At 32.0% G+C, this 23,319-nt stretch overlaps 1 protein-coding gene and 1 long non-coding RNA gene across 2 annotated transcripts in view; one reads left to right on the top strand and one right to left on the bottom strand.

Annotated features, from left to right (window-relative positions):
• LOC140435238 (apyrase) overlaps positions 1 to 23,319 on the bottom strand; it is a 120,185-nt gene that overhangs the window by 58,836 nt on the left and 38,030 nt on the right. The window lies entirely within an intron of this gene.
• LOC140433577 (uncharacterized) lies at positions 15,924 to 17,332 on the top strand. The gene is made up of 2 exons (XR_011950012.1): positions 15,924 to 15,983; positions 16,604 to 17,332. It is a non-coding gene; the product is annotated as an uncharacterized lncRNA (long non-coding RNA).

Genomic DNA, 23,319 nt, shown 5'->3' with positions numbered 1-23,319 from the left:
ATTAAAAAGAACCGCTAATATTGACTGCTTTTGTAAATTATCTACATTTCTTAAAAGATTATAAGTAATAATATACAAAAATTTAAAAATTGTTATCTTATACCGCATTTCTTAAATTACCATTTTGAACAAAAAATAATTTCATTCAAAGTTCAATTACTACAAGATCAACTCAAAAAATTTATAGCATATTTTAAAAGGAGTGGTTTTTAATTTGCTTTATCTAAGACTCGCTGCATTATATTCTCAAGTAGACCAAAGCAGACAAAGAAAATACCAACTGTAAAACTTCAATACCAACTTCACTACCTTCTTCAATCAAATATCTAGATTTAATATTTGACCAAACTCTAGCCTGGAACGACCATATCAAATATATTTCCGCAATATGCCAAAAGAGACTAAACCTCTTCAAACGTCTTTCGTCTACGAACTGGGGAGCGGACGAAAGAACTCTACTGATAATATATAAAATCTGATCCGCTCCAAGATTGCTTATGGATGTCATGCTTACTCGTCTGCTTCAACAACTTTAAAAATTTTTGCAAAATTATTCAAAATAACGCTCTTAGAATAATATGCGGTGCACTTAGAACAATCGTAAGTCTTCAGGCTAAAATTTGTGAACTACCATTAGATTTAAGAACAGAGGAATTAATACTCTCATATGTAGCGAAGCGGTACTCTTTACAATGTACCGGGTGGTCCAATAAGCCGATCTCTCGGCTATATATCAGAAACTATTCATGTTATAATTTTAGGAGAAAAAATTCCTTAGTAAAAATGGCCAAGAGAAATCGCTGGAAATAAATTTCAAGTTTCTGGGTTAACCGCTAGGGGGCGTAACCAATGAAGAAAAATTTGAAAACCAGTTTTTTGTGAAATATGCCCAATTATACCAAGTGTTAAATAAGTAAACTAGAAAGAGGCCTAAATTCCGCACAAAGTTGTGCAAGTACTTCTTTATTATTTTTTCAATTAAAGGGTGGGCGAGAGTGGGAAAGTATTTGTGGATAAATACCTATAACTTTGGTTTGGATCAACCGATTTTAACGAAATTAGTGTCATCAGAAAGAGTGTGGAAGATTTAATTCAAATCTACTATAAAACAATTGCATTTAGTTTTAATTGTCATGGGTAGAGGCTACTTTCAAATAGAAAAAATTAAAATTTGTATTATATCTCGAATTCGAGATATGAATAAAAACTCATAAACATAAGTAAGTATAGTATTGACTCACCCTTTATTGTAACTTAAAATTAAATATGTGAAAGATCATACAAATATCTTGATCATTAAAACTTAATGTCCAATTAAATGGTCAAATTATTTGCCATCGTTGTCCACATAAATATGTAATCTTTCGCGCGTAGACATAACAGCTGCTTTAATCTCAGCTGTTGATATACTATTTATTTCGTTTATAATGCGCTGTTTCATGTCGTATCGCGTGGTTGGTCGAGTTTGGTACAGTAAGTCCTTCAATCTTCGCCACAGAAAAAAGTCCAGATATGTTAAGTCTGGAGATCTAGCGGGCCATGAAAATATACTTCTCCTTCCAATCCATTTATTTGGATAACTTGCATACTTGGATATCTGCAAATAATCTCGAACTCGTCTGGAAAAATGCACAGGACACCCGTCATGTTGTAATATCATATCTCTTCGTGTTTGTAAGGAAATATCTTCCAATAAAACTGGCAACTGATTTTCCAGAAAATCCAAATATGTTTCGCCATTTAAAGTTCTATCAAAGAAATATGGACCTACGATCTTTCCATCAACTATACCACACCAAACCTTAAGACTCCATCTACCTTGAACCTGCACCTCATGTATCCAGTGCGGATTTTCTTCAGCCCAATAATGCATATTATGCATATTAACACCACCCGCACTATTAAACGTAGCCTTGTCTCTCCACAAAATCTTTGATATGCGGTTGTTCTTCTAGCAGACCTAACCTAATGGTTTCACAAGATAAATCGTGCATAAGTATTTTTAAGAAACAGATAAAAGTATAAAAGCGCCGTGTTGCCGTTTTTATCGGAATATTAAAATAACAGTTGAATCTAAAGTTTAAAGGGAATTCCAAGTTTCTGACCTAAACGTTCACTTTATAATATGAAAAACCAACCTGTGATGTTTTAAAATCCTTAGAACAGTAGTTTTGGGTATATTTTATTTCTATAGAGATTTGCCGACTCCTTATATGTGGATTATGTTGAATTAAAGCAAGAACATTGATTGAATTATCTTTGGTCATACCTCTACTACGCCGTTTTAAACAAGGACTATGAAAACTACCAGTTTCTCTTAATCTTCTTTCAAATATTTTTTACCATAATGTCTCCTGTCAGGATATCTTACAGAATTATACTTGAGGCAATAGCGACATTTTGGTGACATTCGAAATTAACTCCAATTATATCATACAATTCTGCATTTGATATACTCATCACGAATTATTAGTACTGATAATTAATTACTAATATTACCAATAATAATATCTATTGAAAAAAGTGCAATCTTCAATTCGAATTATAATATAACACTTCTTAACAATGTTTTGACTGCTGTTAATAAATAAACAATACGAACTCCCCGTCAAATTCATTGTCGTAGCCTACTTAGTTTCGAAAAAACTATTTTTAATCATATGAAATAACAATGGTCAAAATAGGTATCAACATTAAGATTCTTCTGCTATAAAAAAATTTGAAAGTACCCACTGAATTATTTTTTAATTTAATTTATAATACAGACTGAGTCAATACTATACTTACTTATGTTTATGCGTTTTTATTCATATCTCGAGTTCGACAAAAGCTATTCACCTACGTTTTGAGCCATTTTGTTACGAATTTAATCCAGTTCCATTATAATTTACAAGAAATAGGTGTTTCCATTAAACATTTTAAAGAAAATAAAATTTTAATTTTTTCTATTCGAAAGTACCTCAAACCTATGACAATTAAAACTAAATGCAATTATTTCATAGTAGATGTAAATTAATTTATCCACATTCTTTCTAATGATACTAATTTCGTTAAAATCGGTTCATCCAAACCAAAGTTATAGGTATTTATCCACAAATACTTTTCCACTCTCCCCCACCCTTTATTTGAAAAAATAAAAAAGTACTTGAACAACTTTGTGCAGGATTTAACTCTTTCTAGTTTACTTATTTAACACTTGGTATAATTGGGCATATTTCCCAAAAAACTGGTTTTCACAGTTTTCTTCACAGGTTGCGCCCCCCTAGCGGTTAACCCATAAACTTGAAAGTTATTTCCAGCTATTTCTCTTGGCCACTTTTACTAAGAAATTTTTTCTCCTAGAGTTATAACATGAATAGTTTCTGATATATAGCCGAGAGATCGGCATATTGGACCACCCGGTACAATGTACTCTTTACATTCTCTTTTATGAAAGATGCCGACGAATCATAAATGAATTAAATCTTAAAGTCCCCGAAATTTATCCTAGCAAGATATAGGAGACACATACTTCACGAAAGTCGTTATATTATTATTTAACTAATTATGATGTGAAGTGCTGTTATATAAATCTGCATGAAATTCGTTTATTTGGACAAAAACATCAAAAAGGTATTTCTGATATTTAAATTATGGTTATTTACCAACATAAAGTCATTTATTTTGGTCTTTTAGTTTATCCAGGAAATTATATTTTAAAATTAATGCACATTCCAAGACCTTTACGAGACCTATTCTTATACAAGTCATACATAAAAAATTCTCTCACCAATCAAGCTGAAAATGCAATTCTGCTACCATAAATGGGCAATATTGGGTTTAAGTCCATATTAAAATAAATGCTAAACGCTGACTTCATATTAAACTTGGAATCGTTTCAGGAATATAGTTTGGATTATATAGTCAGCGCTTTACTAATAGTATGAGCAACTCTAATGCGGTTACCATATGTCTTACAGTTTTGCTGATACACATTATCTTACCGATTAGTAAAAGATTTTAGTCTGGAATTTAACTTATTATTCTTTCTAGAGATTGTACAGGGAAAAACATTAATAAATCGTTAACTACAGATCAGTTTTACTTCAGAATGATGTAATGCAATGATTTCAAGGGAGGCCTTATGTACCTATAAAACATTGGAACAAAGAGGTATGGATGTGTATTTCCTTGGTATTACAACAAGGCATTTGACACACTCCAACATTAACGAATCCTACAACTACTTCGAGATAAAAATCTGAATATGAAAGCTATTAGAATAATGTCGAGTCTGTATTTTAATTATACGACTTCTATAAATGTCATAAACTTATTTATATCTTTATTGTTTAAGTATACTTCTTAGTCGTTAATTTCAGAGAAGTTTTCCGATCCTTTTTATTGTGAATGGTTTGTTTAGACAAATATCGTTTATAAAAAAGACAGGAATGATCAACATCTATTGACCGTCGAACAGGAGCCTTCTTTTCTTTTCTCAATTCACGAAAATCTTAACTTGCAGAGTCAAAAAATGTGTGTCAAAAAAGACACAGGTACTCATGGTGTCTTATCTTGCGAACGAAATGGAAAAGTTTCGAAGGAAATCTTGGTATCATAGTACAACACCAATTATTCTCGTTACGTTTGTGTTATAAGTGGTTCCTATTGGTCAATTAGTGAAATGTGCTGCGACATATATCTTGGCAAGTGATATATTGAACTCGGGAATTCGAGAATGCTATATTCAAAGTTATGGGCAAACTATATGACATAAAACTAACATTTTCTAGTGTTAATTATTAACAATCTAATGGATCTGTAGAAAGATTTCACGATATTGTTCTGAAGCTATTTTCTTGTGGCATTTTAAAGTAATTATAATTATATATAATTACTTATATATAATTATAATTACTATATACGAGGCAAATATACGAGATATTGTGTTACAGAAATCCGTTGAAATATTGGGCAAAACCAAGTCAGAAAAAAGAAATCATTGGTTTGATCATGAGTGCGAAATGGCCACAAATAGAAAGAACGCAGCATATCAAAAAACCATTGACGCAGGTTGTACACGGAGAAAAAAAGAAGAGTATAGACGTCTTAGAAGAGAGGAAAAACGTATCCATCGACGTAAGAAGAGGGAATACGAACAGAACACTCTCAGTGAGATACAAAGTTTATTCGATAAAAATGAAACGAGGAAATACTACAAATCCTTAAATATTAGCCGTCGAGAATTTAAACCACAATTAAAAATTTGTAAAGACACTAACGGTGAAATTCTACATGATAAAAACTCAGTTCTTAACAGATGGGCACAACATTTCAGCGAACATCTAAATATAAACGATATTGAAGGAGAGTACAATATAGAAAATGAACAAAATATACAACGTCAACTACACAGTGAAGACCCAACAAGAAGAGAAGTGTCAGATGCGATCCTAAAACTCAAAGACAATAAAGCCCCAGGAATCGATGACATCTATTCGGAAATGTATAAAAAAGGTGGTGATCAACTTTTTGCAGCAATCCATAAACTAATAGTACTTATATGGCAGAATGAATGGGTACCAGAAGAGTGGCTGAAGGGAATAATATGTCCATTGCATAAAAAGGGGGATCAACTGGAGTGTAAGAACTATAGAGGCATTACTCTGTTAGCATCTGCGTATAAGATCTTCGGCAATGTATTATCTGAAAGACTTAAACATTTTACAAAGGATATTGTTGGTCAATATCAATGCGGATTTACTGCTGGAAAATCAACTACACATCAAATTCAAGCACATAGGCAGATTCTAGAAAAGTCATTAGAATATAACATAGAAACACACCATCTCTTCATTGACTTCAAAGCAGCCTATGACAGTGTGAAAAGAACTGCATTATATAATGCAATGATAGACTTTGGGATCCCACCTAAGTTAGTTAAGTTGTCCCAACTAACAATGCAAAACGTAAGCTCATGCGTTAGAATTGAAGGAGAAAACTCTACGTTCTTTGACATTAATAATGGTCTAAGACAGGGGGACGCGTTGGCGTGTCTCCTCTTTAATATTGCCTTGGAAAAGGCAATCAGACAATTAAATATTAGAATGAATGGAACTATTTTTAATAGATCGACGCAAATTCTCGCATTCGCTGACGATATAGTTATAGTGGGCAGAAGTATGAGAGACATGGTGCAGTGTTTTACAAGGCTTGCGGACGCAGCAAGTGAATTAGGACTTGTGGTAAACGAGGAAAAAACCAAATATATGTTGGTTTCTAAAAACCCTCGAAATATCCAACAAAGAATTCAAATTAACAACCATACCTTTGAGCAAGTCAAAGAATTTACATATCTTGGATCGCTAGTAAACGCAACAAACACGACAAGCGACGAAATAAAAAGACGCATAGCAATAGCAAACAGAACTGTTCACGGCCTCCAGAGACATTTAAAAAATAAAAATATAAAACGTGCACTAAAGCTTAATATATACAGGACCTTAATAAGACCAGTTTTGATATATGGGGCTGAAACGTGGATCTTATCTCAAAATGATAAAAGACTTCTTGGTATTTTTGAGAGAAAAATTCTTAGAAAGATTTTTGGGGCCGTAAATGAAAATGGGCTATGGCGTCGAAGATACAACTTTGAACTGTATCAGTTATACACCGATCCAGATATTGTGAAATTCGTTAAAGTGCAGAGACTTAGATGGGCTGGACACATTGCTAGGATGTCAGATCACGAATACACGAAGAGATTAACATTTTCAAAACCAGAGGGCACAAGAAGCAGAGGACGACCACGAATGAGATGGATTGATTTCGATTTCCATGAAAATGGTTTTTGTGGACCCAGATTGTTTTCCCCATAGCTCCTCAAGTGTTTGCTACGAGTATTTTATTCTCAGTCAAAGATATAGTTAGTAAGGTCTGTTACAAAAATAATAGACTAGAGATTTATTATAAAACAAAAAAAAATTATTTTTTTATTTATATCACATATAATACCATTAATTTTAAGAATTTACGATTAAAAATTAGTGTTGTATTCAATGACTACAAAAGAGAATAACAGCGTTAAAATGAAGAATCTGGTAGGATTTTTAGTAATGCTTTTGGGTATAAGTATCGCTTTTAAAACTAATATTACTCGTTAAACAATTTATATTGGTATCCAATTTTCACCCAGTTTGTTAAATATTCGTAATGATTAACTCTGTGCTAACTTTAAACTTTTCAAAGATCTCTCTATTCACTAATCTTAAAGAGCACAGATGACCCGAACGACTTAAACTAATTTAATTAAACCTATAACCGTTTACAGGAGAGAGCAGAGGAACAATATTTAATAGATCAGTCCAAATTCTAGCATATGCAGACGACGTGGACATTATAACAAGAACTAGGGCGAGAACTGCGGAAATCCTAACCGAGCTAGTAGCAGCAGCAAAACGAATGGGGTTACAGATAAATCAAAATAAAACCAAATTCATGGGGACTAACACAAACTCAAGAGCTGGAAATATTGACACAAATTTAATCATCAATGACCAAAACTTCGAAGCAGTCAAAGAGTTCATATATCTAGGGACATCGGTTAACCCCAATAATAACACATCTGAGGAAATAAAAAGGCGAATAATAATTGCAAACAGGTGTTATCATGGTTTATCAAAGTACTTAGCTAACAAACGTCTGTCTCAAAAAACTCGTATAAGGCTGTATAGAACACTGATAGTCCCCGTTCTCACATATGGATCAGAGGCATGGACGCTAACGAAAACAGATGAATCCGCTCTATCCATTTTTGAAAGAAAGGTGCTACGCAAGATATTCCGAGCGGTCTGTGAGAACGGAATATGGAGGCGTAGATATAACTTTGAACTGCAGAATATCTACAAGCATACGTTTGGTGGTAAAGATATTACCACTATAATTAAGCGAAACCGCCTGCAGTGGGCAGGACATGTAGCCCGGGCCCCTGAATCGAACATGATAAAAAAGATTCTAACAGCGCAACCCGTGGGAATGAGAAGACGGGGTTGACCAAAGCTGAGGTGGATGGATGGGGTAACACAAGATGCGAAAAAGATCGGAGTCGGCAACTGGAAAATGCAAGCAAGGGACAGAACAGAATGGCGTAGAAAGCTTGAGAAGGTCGAGGCCCTCTAAGGGCTGTAGCACCAAGATGATGATGATAACCGTTTACAGACACAAAAATGACCCAGAAGTTCTTGAAAATAAACGATAAATGATTTGTACTAATGTTAAGCCGAAATAGCCAAATGTTCCTTTGGTGACAAGTTTTAGACCGAAGAAATAATTTATTTGGTTTAAAAAAGACAAAAATAAAAATACTTTAAAATTTATTTTATTTTAAACAGAAAACACCACCACCATGAAACAGATTTTATAAAAATATGCAGTTTTTTGATAAAAAAAAAAGAATACGATAAACAATTAACTGTACCATGTTTGTTAATTTTATTTTACTTTAAAACCCATTAACGCAATTTTTTTGTTAATTTCAAAATTTTTCTTATACCTAATTCTCATTAAGTATCTTGTTCTTAAAGACACTAATTTTATTTATATCATTTCATTTTTAAATTATGGCCCGATTTACAAATAGGATATTTAGTTGCAACAGGAGGTTTTGGTTTCAACATTCAGCAATATTACAGCATTTGTATCCATTATAGCAAGATTCTTTTTGCTTATTTTTGCAACACGAGTTATTATCTTTCTTCTCATTGCAACAACTTTTACTTTTAGAGCTGGATGGGGATTTAACGCAACATTGACAAGAAGTTTGCTGAGAACTGCAGCAAGCACATAAGTTCTGACAACAGAATACAGTTTGGCCAGAACAACATTTGGTTTGTCCTATTTCAGCACAATTTTTTTTCTTCTTACAGCACGTTGATCCATTCTTAGAGCATCTACAGTCATTCTCATTACAGCATGCAAGTGTAGTTTTATTGACGCTACAACAATTTTCTTCAACACAGCATGATTTACCATTACAACAATCGCATTCTTTTTGCACAAAACAGCATGAACATTTATTTTCTGTACTGTTACAGCAATCTTGTTGGCATCTACACGATGTTTTCTTGTTAGAACAACACGAATTGTTTTTCTTGGTGCAACATATCGCTGAGTTGTTGCAACATGATTTTCTTACAGTAGAAGTCATCTTGAAGTTAGAATAAATGCCTAGAAGATAAAATATTTCTAAGTATAATGTTGTACAGTAAACTAACGACGCTATCTAGAAAAGAAATCTGAACTACCACTATTTTGACATTTCAGTCATATTTTGTTCTTGAAACAATACGTTTGATTAATAATACTGTATTAATTACATACTAATATAATTATTTTAATATTTTAAAGGTGAAATTGAATACAAAATAATTTAAAGTTTTATATTAGTTTAGATTTAAAATTCTAGTGTCACCTAGGAAAGAAATATGAACAGACAAACTGATAGATAAAATAAATTAGAATTATCTGACATATAAAATATAAAATATTTATTTGATAAAATATGAAAACAACAAATACAGTAAGAATGTTAAATATACAGTCACAACTATTTAAAACAACTCAAGGAGTTAGACAAGATGGAAGTCTCAGCCCAGTGTTATTCATAATGTAATAGATGAGATAGTGAAAGAATGTAAGAAAAAATTCAGAAATACTGCATCGGTTGGAACAGAATGCACATCATAAACGCTGAGATGTGTATATTTGCAGACGACATAGTATTAATTGCGGAAACTGTAGAAAAACTGAAATACAACTTAGAGAAACGGAACCTAGAAGCAAGCAAATACAACTTAAACGTAAACAAAGAGAAGACTCAGATAATGAAAATATCAAGGAAACAAGGGACGGAAGATCAAATAAAAGTAAAGATAGACCAACAAAAAATAATACAGACAAATTCATACAAATACTTAGGAACAGTAATCAACAACAAAGGAGACATCGTGGACGATCTTAACAACAGAATGAAAAACACAGGAAAACTATTCCAAGCAATAAATAGAAGATTCCTTAATAACAAAGATATATCAACAAAGACCAAGATGACAATATACAAAACAATATATAGACCTACAGTGACATATGGAGCAGAAAATTGGATATTAAACAAAAGACATCAGAGCAGAATTCAGGCAGCAGAGGTGAAATATCTCAAAAGAACGATCGCAGTAAAAAGAACTGATAGAATCAGAAATAAAGAAATAAGAGAAAGACTTAAAATCAAACCGATACTCGACTCAATCAAGTAAAAATAGTGTGGGACGCCATACCAATAGGGAAGAACAGAAGAGGAAGACCCATTAAAGAATGGAACAGTGACATCCCGCAGATACTGCAGACTAAGGGTAAGACTTGGCAGGAAGCAACACAGATGATATCCAATAGGAAGGAATGGAGAAAGTTCGTTAAGAGCTAGTACACCTCAAAAGACTGTAAATTATTGTAATTTAATGAATTGTATTATAAACGGCCCAACACCGAAAGGTACAAATGGGTCTAGTGATTAAGTAAAGTAAAGTATTTGCCAAATAAAGTACTGAATAAAGAGTTATCTGGAAAATAAATTGTGTTTATTGTAGTTCGGTATTATGTTGTAGGTGATCGCGAAATCAAAAATATAACGTTGTTTCGTGTAGGTTAGAGACATGGATATTAGAAGATACAAGAACATTAGAAGAGTAAATATACAAGATATCCTGACTGTAGTAGACAATTTTTAAAACTTTCAATAAATCTTCTATATAATATATGGAATATTGATTTTAAATTATGACAATTTCGTAATACTTCTTGGATATGTTTTTCTAGGTACCTACTAGGTAGGAATAAATAATTATGTAATCTTGATAAGAAGTTTAAATGGATATAATAGAAATGAAAGAATATGAAAATTGAACAATAGATTAAAATATTATTCTGTTATCGTTATAGTCTTAAATCGGAGGAAGACAGAAGTTATATTCAAATCGAAGATGACACTCCACCTGAAAAAAAAAGCATTCGATCAGTGTATACTACCAATCATAACATACGACTGCGAAACTTGGACACTAAAGAAAGAGGTAATAACAAACTGACTCAAAGGTCAATAGAGCGATGCGTGCTAGGTACAACTTAACTCAATTCAAATGGAGCTTCACAGACCACACTGCTAGAAAAAGACCAACGTTTAAAAGGCCACAATACAACATTGGAAACCCTGCAAAGGTAGTCGAAGAAAGAGGAAAACACTAGATGAAATTAGTAGATCATATCAAAAAAACAGCCGGAACAAATTGGAAGTATGTTGCTTAGGATATAGATCGACGGAAGGAGTTTAAAGAGGCCTATTCAAAAATGGACGATTAGACGGCTCAAAAGAAAAAGAAGAAGGAGAAATGATACCAAATGAGAAACGGAATACACTGAAAACTTTAGAAATCCTTGGAAATAGTTTTTAAAAACCAAATAAATAAAATTGTTAAGTATAAATTATTAAAATATGAAAACAACTAAAGGTTTATGCTTACGGTTTTTCCTTGAAAGTCAGTATTATGGTTAGTTAATTTTTTAATGAAGTTCATCTGCTTGTAACTATTATTATATGGATTGTACCAATTATGACTATATTTATATTATTTGATATATACACACGGATTTTTGTAGCGCCGTGTGCAAATTTACACGGTAATTATTAAATTTTATGAGTAAATTCATAATTTTAGTTTTCAATAATATATTTTGAGTTTTTCAAGTCTTGTTGTTTAGTATTACCGCTTTTAAATATATAGACAACCTACTTTTTTTTTTAAATTAAACATGTTTTAATATACCTAGATGAAACGCACAAGACAGACACTGAAAGAAAACTTTAAGACAAAAACGTAATTTTATGTAATATATTAGTATAGCAAAGCGCAGAAACACATTTACCAACAATAGTTCGAAAAGTTTTCTTTAAACATCTTTCAAAAGGGAAATGCACAAGCAGAATTTAAACATCGCTGCTGCACGGACAAGTAATCGCGCTGACAAACTATCTAAAAATTTAATTTCAACAACAATTAAAAATATTTCTTGTTTTTGTTAATTTAATTGCTATAAATGAGCCTGTCGGACAACAAGGGGCAATATATGAAAATATTATAATGCGTATTATCCTACGCACAAAGATCATCTCCACTCTAGCACTACAAAGCTCGAGTGGGTTTTCGCTGAATTAACAATCAGTCCTTACATGCAACAGTAGATCATTAGTTGCTCTGCTTGTTCAATATTTATAGCACGTAAATCTACTGCAGTATTAACTTGTCACTGCATCCTTGGTCTCTCTAACGGTCGGTTTCTCCCTCTTCCCGACACGTTGATCTTGTCTCTTAACATTAATATATCTGGCGTAACATATATGGAAAATGATAATGCTAGTGAGTATTACAAGTAAAATGTAATGCCATGCTTCGCAAAACAGAAAACCAAAAAAGTTATATCGATGGAAAGCAACCGTATATACGTATTTCTGACTATTGGTCGTCTTCAGTACGGAGCAGCCAAGTTAGAAAAGGAGCATGTTAACTTTGTAACAATTTAGTAGGGTCTTATAGGGAGTTGAAAATTGGAGATAAGAATTATTGGGGTGGAGATAGGGTAAAAAAAAACAGAAACGTTTGCTAACGGCTATTCAGGGTTTTTTTTGACAGCTGAGCCGCAGATAAGTGAATGACAAGGGGACGGGAACCGGGGTAACTACAAAAATGAAATAAAAGCAGATACTTACATGAATCTCCCGAAACAAACACAATACAAGAAGGTTCTTAAGCTATTTGAAGTAAAGACGCCGCTTAGAAGAATCTTCCTGCTGAATGAAAGAAAGACTTCCTAAAAAATACAAAAGGGGTTAGAAACTTTTTAAAAAAAAATAAACAAATTAGTTTAGGCAAAAAATTTAATAATTATTGTTATCTCACCACAAACAGTTAGAAATATAAATAGTAATAATAAAACACAAAATAACAAAAAACAAACTTACTATGTTACTATGGGTTTATAAACTGTAGAAGTTGGAGATACTACAAGAACTTACAGTTGTTAATGAGCGATATTTTGTATCAGAAATAAGCTACAGCACTCGAATTATTCCTCTCCATTTGTTTTAACGTTTCAACGTTTGGCATTCCTTTCCCCAGGTAGAGGTAGCTTTCTCCGTGATTATTGTTTATTGTTGCCCTGGAAATCATCAGGGTTTTCCAACTCCAATGCCACAAATTGCTCGCATTGCTCTCGTAGTGATAATTTCCCAAGTTAACATGCTCCTTTTCTAACTTGGTTGCACCATACTGAAGACGGCTAATAGTCAGAAATACGTATATACGGTTGTCTTCCATCGATATACCTTTTTTGATTTTCTGTATTGCGTGACGTGTCCTTACATTTAACTTTTATTATTCACCCGCATTTCCTTTACCATTTGTTTTAAACGTTTTAACGTTTGGTATTCCTTTTTACAGGTAGCTATAGCTTCATCCGTGGTTATTGTTAGTTGTTGCCCTGGAAACCATCAGGGTCTTCTAAATCTAATGCCACAAATTGGTTGCATTGCTCCTGTAGTGATAATTTCCCAAGTTAACATTCTCCTTTACTAACTTGGCTGCACCGTACTGAAGACGAGCAATAGTCAGAAATTCGTATATACGGTTGCCTTCCATCGATATACCTTTTTTGGTTTTCTGTTTTGCGTGACATGTCATTACATTTTACTTTGATTATTCACCCGCATTATCCTTTTTCATTGGTTTTAAACGTTCAAACGTTTAGCATTTCTTTTCACAGGTAACTGTAGCTTCCTCCGTGGTTATTGTTAGGCCATTACATTTAACTTTTATTATTCACTCGTATTATCCTTTTCCATATATATATATATATATATATATATATATATATATATATATATATATATATATATATATATATATATATATATATATATATATATATATATATTTTACAAAATTAAATTAAATTGGAATATTGTACTTACATAACTGTATAATTTTTAAAATAAGTTAAGTTTTAATGTTTTGCAAATTTGAAAATTTAATGGATTAACCTCATGTTGTAAGTTTTTATACTAGTTTTATACAATGCTATTTAGTTCTAATTTCGTTGTATTTACTGATACCATATTTTAGCATATCCTGAAGAAGCAAATAAATTTTGCGAAAGCTTGAATAAGAACAAAGAGTTTTACTTTCCTGCCCTATTAATGACTGCAACCTTAAAATAAAACTTTATTTTACATAACGTGTCAGTCAATAATACCTAACTACTTTATGTATATATATATATATATATATATATATATATATATATATATATATATATTTATATATTTATGTACCAGATATAGTAAAAATAATAAAGCTAGAAATATTAAGATAGGCTGGCCATGTTAAGAGACAAGATCAGCGTGTCGGGAAGAGGGAGAAACCGACCGTTAGAGAAACCAAGGATGCAGTGTTAAGATAAGACTGTAGTAGATTGACGTGCTGTAAATATTGAACAATCAGAGCAACTAATGATCTACTGTTGCATGTAGGAACTGATTGTTAATTCAGCGAAAACCTACCCCAGTTAGTAGTACTAGAGAGGAGATGATCTTTGCGCGTAGGATAATACGCATTATAATATTTTCATGTACTGCCCTTTGTTGTCATTTATAGCAATTTAATTAACAAAAACAGAAAATGTTTTTAATTTTTTTTTAATTTTAGATTGATGGCCTTGGCCGAGCCAATTAGCCAGACAAATTTAAAGACAAACAATTTTTACAATCAGTGGAATTTTTTACAATCAGAGGAATAAACATACAATCATCCGTACAATCTAACGTGCAATTAGTAATAAATTACAACTTATTTTTTAATTCTTCTCTTCTCTTTTTTTTTCCTGCGCTAAGACATAACCCGATTCAACATCTCGGAGGCTTACATCTTCCTTTTTATTTTTTAATTCTTTATAATTTTTTTTTAATATTATATATATATTTTTTAATATATATATATTTTTTTTAATTTTTTTTTGATTTTTTTAATTTTTTTTTAATTTATTTTTTTTCTGCTATAATACAATATTTACTTAAATATAAGGATTGGTTTTAAGCTAGAATTTATATTTACAGTTTTTGATATGTTCTTAAATCGTTTTTAATATATTGATATCTCTAGAGAAAATCAAATTGTTCAGGTAGACCGGAAGTGGAATTTTTAATATAATAAGATTATCATAAAATTTGTTTATGTTTACTGATTCGTGGAAACATTCAAGAAAAATATGTAATAGGTTACCTTCTTTTCCACACTTGCAATTAGGTGACTAATATTTTTAATTGTTGTTGAAATTGTTATTTTTACATAGTTCGTCAAGGCGATTACTTGTGATGTTTAAATTTCGCGTGTGCATTTCCCTTTTGCAGGATGTTTAAAGAAAATTTTCGAACTATTGTTGGTAAATATGTCGCTGTACTTAACTGAACCACTATATTACACATTAAATTACGTTTTTGTTTTAATTTTTTTTTCACTTTCTCTGTTGTGCGTTTCATCTAGGTATATTAAATTAAAAAAAGTAAAAATAGATGAAGTCGTAAAGAAAAACAAATTATAGACATATTTTATATTATTTAGTATGTTTAATATTAAAAAAATAGGTTGTCTATATTTTTAAAAGCAGTTATAGTAAACAACAAGACTTGAAAAACTTAAAAATATATTATAGAAAACGGAAATTATGAATTTACTCATAAAACTTAATAATTACCGTGTAAATTTGCACACGGCGCTACAAAAATCCGTGTGTATATTTCAAATAATATAAATATAGTCATAATTGATACAATCGATACAATAATAATTACAACCAGAAGAACTTCATTAAAAATTAACCATAATATTTATTTTCAAGAAAAAACCGTAAGCATAAACCTTTAGTTGTTCATATTTTAATAATTTATGCTTAAAATTTTTGTTTATTTGATTTTTAAATACCATAACCAAGTATTTCTACAGTTTTTAGTGTATTCCGTTTCTCAGTTGGTATGTCTTCTTCTTTTGTTTCTTTTGAGCCTTCTAGTCGTTCATTTTTGAACACAGGCCTCTTTTAACTCTTTCCGTCAATCTATATCTAAAGCAACATAGTTCCAATTTGTAATGGCTATTTTTTAAATATCATCTACCCATTTCATCTCGTGTTTTCTTTTTTGTTCGACTACCTTTATAGGGTTTCCAATATTGTATACGTTCCAACATAAGTCTTTTTGTCTAGCAGTGTGGTCTACGAAGCTACATTTGAGTTGAGTTCAGTTATTATCTCTTTCTTTAGTATCTAAGTTTCGCAGTCGTTTGTCATGATTGGTAATATACTAATTGAATGCTTTTTTTCTTCAGGTGGAGTGTCATCTTCGATCTGAATATAACTTCGTTTTATTTTTGTATTTTAGTTGAATATTAGTTAGCAATTGTTGGTATCAGCAGTTATATTATTCTAATATCCCATTTAATAACTTTATACTGAGAAATATTTTGTCTTTTAGGCATTTATCCTAAGTTTAAGATGACTTCTACTGTAAGAAAATCATGTTGCAACAACTCAGCGATATGTTGCACCAACAAAAACAATTCGTGTTATTCTAACAAAAAAACATCATGTAGATGCCAACAAGATTGCTGTAACAATACAGAAAATAAACGTTCATGCTGTTTTGTGCAAAAAGAATGCGATTGTTGTAATGATAAATCATGCCGTGTTGAAGAAAATTGTTGTAGCGTCAATAAAACTATACTTGCATGCTGTAATAACAATGACTGTAGATGCTCTAAGAATGGATCAACGTGCTGTAAGAAGGAAAAAAATTGTGCTGAAGTAGAACAAACACAATGTTGTCGTGGCCAAACTGTATGCTGTTGTAGGAACTCATGTGTTTGCTGTAGTTCTCAGCAAACTTCTTGTCAATGTTGCTGTAAAAGTAAGAATTGTTGCAATCATGAGAGTCAAGATAATAACTCGTGTTGCAAAAACGAGCGAAAAGAATCTTGCTGTAGTGGATGCAAATTATCCAAAAGCTCCTGTTGCAACTAAATATCCTATTTGAAGATCGGGCCATAATTTCAAAATGCAAAGATGTAAATTAGGGTAATGTATATTTCTTAAGAACAAGATAGTTACTGATAATTATGTATAAGTAAAAATTTAAAATTTGAAAAAAAAATTGGGCGTTATTAGGTGTAAAAGTAAAATAAATTAATAAAAATATTATAGTTGATTTTTAGTGTATTCTTTTTGTTTATCAAAAAACTGCATATTATTAGAAAATATATTTCATGGTGATGGTGTTTTCAGTTTAAAATAAAATAAATTTCAAAGTATTTTTATTATTGACTTTTTTAAACCAAATAAATTATTTTTTCGGTGTAAAACTTGTCACCAAAGGAACACTTGGATATTTCAGCTTAACATTAGTCCAAATCAATTATCGTTTATTTTCAAGAACTTCTGGGTCATTTTTGGGTCTCTAAACGCTTACAGGTTTAATTAAATTAGTTTGAGTCGTTCGGGTCATCTGTGCTCTTTGAGATTAGTGAATAGAGAGATCTTTGAAAAGTTTAAAGTTAGCACAGAGTTAATCATTACGAATATTTAACAAACTGGGTGAAAATTGGATACCAATATAAATTGTTTAACGAGTAATATTAGTTTTAAAAGCGATACTTATACCCGAAAGTATTATTAAAAATCCTACCAGATTCTTTTTTTTTAACGTTGTTAATCTCTTTCGTAGTCATTAAATATCACAGTAATTTTTAGTCGTGAATTTTTAAAATTATGGTATTATATTATTTGATAAAAATAAAAAAGATGATAAAAAGTTTGCCAATGTGAGTCCATAATACTAGTATATGGGAAATGAGTCAATACTCACAATCTTAAGTAGTTTTTATTAATAAAGTTGGTAAATTTTAGGCTGATGCAACAAAAGAAAAAAATGAAGCCTACAGAAAGATGCTTACCCGACGAACTAGAACAACTGTAGAGAATTACCAGACAAAGAGAAGAGAAGAAAAGAGAATACACAAAAGAAAAAACGAAACAGAGCATTCTATAAGAAAGTTAACATCAACAAAAAATAATTCAAGGCAATCACAAGACAATACAGAAGTTTGAATGACGACCTATTAACAACAAGGAAAGATGTATTGAATTGCTTAATATAGAGGAAGAAGAAGAAAATTTTAAAGACGAAAGAGATGATGTAGGGAAAACAGACGAGAGGGAAGAGAAACTACCAACGATTCTTGAAGTTAAAGATGCAGTTAAAAAACTAGCCAGAAACAAATCACCCGGAATGGATAATCTCCCAGCTGAACTATATAAAGAAGGTGGCCATAATACCATAATGGCATTAGAGCAGCTTATAAAAGAAATATGGGCACAGAAATCCCTCCCTAATGATTAAACTATTGGAATATTTTGCACTATACACAAGAAAGGAGATATCTTTGAATGCTGTAACGGCAGAGTAATTACGCTTCTAAATGCAGCGTAAAAAATATTTTTGACAGTACTATGTCATTGTATGGCACCATATCCAGAACGGATAGTAGGAAAATACCAGGCTGGTTTCAGAGGTGGTAAATCGACAATTCATCAGATTTCAACTCTGAAACAAATTTTGGAAAAACCACTGGAATATGACATTGATACTCATCACATATTTATAGACTACAAAGCAGCCTACGACTCTGTGAATAGAAGAGAAATGTTTAAAGCAATGAAAGAGCTAGATATATAAAATAAGTTGATAAATTGAACAAAACTAACTCTTGAAAAAGTTGAATGTAGAGTACGAATTCAGGGGGAACTGAAACTTATAAAACAAGTAACGCGCTGCGCCAGGGAGACCTTCTCTCCTGTATACTGTTTAATCTGGCTCTGTAAAAAGTAATACGTATGTCACAAATCATAACCACTGGTTTAATATCTACTAAATCAGTGCAAATCCTGGCCTATGCTGATAATATCAATATTGTTAGGAGAACGAAAAATGCTGTACGAGAGGCGTATGTAGTATTAAAAGAATCAGCTGGGTTTGTGTGGGTTGCATAAAAATGGGTTTAATAATAAATACCAACAAAACGAAGTATATGAAAATAAGCACGCAACCACAAATACTACGTCTATTTGTTATAGAAAACGATGCCATCAAAGCAGTGAACGAATTTGTATACATAGAAGCTTTCTTAACACTGAAAATAATATTACCGCAGAGATAAACCGCAGAATTTTCAATCAATCAATTTCCTCCTTACATCTACAAAATGACCCAGCTAGAAAAACGCTCCTTGATAGACCCATTGGTCAGAGAAGAAAAGGAAGACCCAGAAAAAGGTTCCTTGATAACATCGATGAAGACATGAGAAATATGGGAATACGTGCCTAGCGGAGAAAGGCGATGGATAGGGACGATTGGAGAGAAATTCTTGAGGAGGCTAGGACCCACATTTGCTTTGGAATATCAGGTTGATTTTTTCTGATCGTTCCTACCAGCGTTAGATTCTTTTCCTGCAATTTTTCTGCGGCTTCGTACGAAGTAAACCAATTGTCCATAGTGCAATTTCTATTTGTCCCATGAAAATCTGTTATAAGCTCAAGCACGTATTGTGTTGGAATCGAACATTGACTTTTTCTTTCCTCCTTTCCAATGTAAGGTTTAATTTATATTTAAATGGGAATAAGCCACAATTAAAGGTTAAAATACGTTTATTGACGTTTCAATCTCCACTTCGGAAATCGTTCTCAAAATACAAACATTAGTTTGTATTTTGAGAACGATTTCCGAAGTGGAAATTGAAACGTCAATAAACGTATTTTAACCTTTAATAGTGGCTTATTCCCATTTAAATATAAATTAATTTAAAATGCCACAAGAAAATAGTTTCAGAACCATATTAATGTAAGGTTTAGCAGAGCACATATAATATGTTTTCGCATCACACATCATAACGAGTTTAAGACCATATTTGTTGGGCTTATTTGGGATATACATCTTGAAGGGACAACAGCCCCTAAATCCTAAAAGCGTCTCATCAATTATTACATATTCCGATGGAGTGTAGATTTGTCTACAGGATTTCTCGAACATATTCCAAATATCCCTGGTAGCTGCAAATTTATCAATCTTTCTTATGTCTTCTCTCGTTTTCTTAGTATCAAACCATAAACAGTTGATCAGAAGTTCAAAACGGTTCTTGTTCATGGTTGTCCTAAAGATAACAGGTCCAAAAATTGGTTACCATAAATCACTCAGTGTGACATGGACATTTTTTAAAACACCGCTCAAATATAACAGTCCAAACAACTCTCGTATTTCGACACTATCCGTTGCTCTAAGATACCATTGCTCGCTCTTATATCTAATTTTCTTTCTTTCGATTTCCTCATTAGTGTATTTTACAATTATATCCACCAGTTCTTTGCTAAAAAATAAACTCCAAATTTTTTTTGAATCTACCATATATTTTGCTGGTCCTTTCGGTCATGGCAAGTGAAGAACCAAGGTTTTTTTTCAAAACCCTGGTACTTTTGCTATGCAAACTATTTAGACACAACCTACGCCCATTTTTAGGATATATTTTTTGTTTAGGACTTATTTTTACTTCGGAAAGAGATCAGGATTTCCTGGAATTAAGGCATCAAATTCATCATCCTGCGTATCCCCTATATCTATGTTGTTTTCAGTTTCACTCTCACCGCTTTCTACAAACTCATCTGAGTCGCTAAAACCTTCGTTCGCCAATTGTTCTAACTCTAATTGCGTCAAAGGCCGTCTTCTCTTATAGCCATTACTGCAACCGGGTGTAGCTACATCTAATTTAGGCCTCTTTGACTCCATCCTTATCGTAAAGACTCTGCAACAATTGTAAGAAATAAATAATAATTTATTTCTTTTTAATATTTAATAAATATTTTCAACAAAACCTTCATATTTACCGTCGTAAAATTCCAAACGTAAATAACAAGGTGGCGTCGTATGCGACCGCTATCGTAAATCTCAACACGGACAGAAACTGGTGCACTAACCTACTCGACGATCAACTGGTAACTAAAAATACGAAATGCGAAAGGTAGATAGATGCTTAGCTGCATCCGGACAATGAAAGCAGTTTAAGAACGGATAGTAGGATTCGCCGGTCGCGGGGACGCCACCTTGTGGTTCTAGAGTTAAGTTTAATCAGTTTCCTGTACTGTAAGTTTATTAATTTTCCTATTTAAATAAAGATCTATGTATCAAATTTAACGACCTTAGTTATATTCCCATTGGCACAAGAACCACGCGATAACTATTGTCCGCGCGATGGTGATTATTTGATTTTTGTTACACTGCGTTAAGATACAGATTCAAGTCAACCCTTCTGAAATCTGCCTCTTTTCGATTACTGTCATTGTATTATGTTGTTGGTAGTAAAGCAAATGTTTTAGTTCCTTTTTGACCGTAATTATTTCTTGAGATGTCGTACAGTTGATTTACTGGTATAAAAAATGTACGTGCTGTAAATGCAAATGACTTTTCGGGGGCGTAAATAGTCTAACATTCCCATTTTTAATTCAAACAACAAAATGTGTTTTTTATTTGCTATAGATCGACGTCATAAATCAAAAATATGGCTGAAGTGCTACGTGAATATTGCGAATGCAGATAATTGAACCGTGAAAAGCTGTGCACTTCAAAATTTATTTTAATTAAATTCAGCAGTTTTAAAATTACGATAATGACAACAAACGACATACTTCATCATTTGAGAAAAATACAAAAACAGCTCACTGGGAAAGCTGTCGTAAAATTAACAACATTTTTAATACAGTCGTTTGAGCAAAGTATGATTATATGATCAGTGTTAAACTTAGCATTTATGATCATAATTTCATATATGCAAAACTAGAATATAAAGTTTTGTTGTGTATATACCGGGGAAATGCACTAAAAAACTTTTACAAAAACTCATTTTAAAGTTTTTAAATAAAATGTATTGGTTTTAATTTTAATTTATACACGGAAAATCTAAAAATCACTAATTTTTCACTTGAATTGGTAATAAATAAAAATATAAGCAAAAAATTTGAATGAACTAACATAACTTGTTATTCTATCTATATAAAACCTAAAAAAATTGAAGCCTTTATTTGAAAAACAACACTTGTCCAAACATTAAAATTTTGGCAAATCAAAGACAACTGCCCAGCTTCAATTTATTTAAAATCTCACTTTTATTAAGATATTCCTTGGAAGTAATGTGGATATCAAAATAATTGTACGTTGATTTCATATTTTTATTGATATTTTAAATAAAAATCGGTAGAAACTTTGCAAAATATATTCATCAATCAGCCCTGAGTTGTCCATTGTTGAATATAGGCCTCCTCTAGACTTTTCCATCTACTTCTGTTCTGCGCCTCTGCTATCCAATTGGTCACGATTCTTTTGAGGTCGTCGGTCCATCGCGTTGGGGGTCTTCCTCGGCTTCGCTTGTCAGCCCGTGGTCTCTACTCAAGCAATTTTTTTGTCCAACTGTCGTCTTTCATTCTTGCAACATGTCCTGCCCATCTCCATTTTTGCCTTGTAATATGTTCGATAATGTCTTCAACTCAAAAAATATATTGATACATACAAAATCAATCATTTTTGAACATTATATAATATCCTCGTAGATATAACAAAACATTCTATGTTGTCCACTCGCTACCACTCATCATTATCATCGTTAAATAGTTCTACGACTGGAGTATGGTCCTTTGTTTCCCCGAATTCTGGTTCTAGATTAAGATAAAATTCTTTATTAAGAGGATTCTATTTAGTTAACTCCATTAGACCGCGAAACTTTGGTATAAGAGTTATTTGTTTTGGAGTTGTTTTTCCTGTAATGGTTTAAAAGGTCCATGGGACGTGATAATTTCTCAGACATTTGGTACATTCTTGCTGGTTTGAATGAAATTTTTGGTTTTGAATTCGTTAAAAATAAATCCTTAAAACTTTCATCCATAAGAAACCAGTTAGTTTCTTTCCCAGGATTAACCACTTTAAATGGAGAAAGTTTAAATCTTAACTGCCAAATAAGATCATCGCATTCTTCTGGAATATCAACAACTACTTTTTTTGCACGAGAAATGAGACTAAAGTCACTATCGCAAGTTAGGTATGAATTTCCTCCTATTGGGTATACGTGTCTTATCTCTGATGCTAATTTCAGTACATGC

This window comes from Diabrotica undecimpunctata, chromosome 2 (assembly GCF_040954645.1).
Source record: "Diabrotica undecimpunctata isolate CICGRU chromosome 2, icDiaUnde3, whole genome shotgun sequence".
In the NCBI taxonomy this organism is placed as follows: Eukaryota; Metazoa; Arthropoda; class Insecta; order Coleoptera; family Chrysomelidae; genus Diabrotica; species Diabrotica undecimpunctata.
The sequence above is the reverse complement of the archived record's forward strand: the minus strand, read 5'-3'. Positions and strand labels throughout refer to the sequence as shown.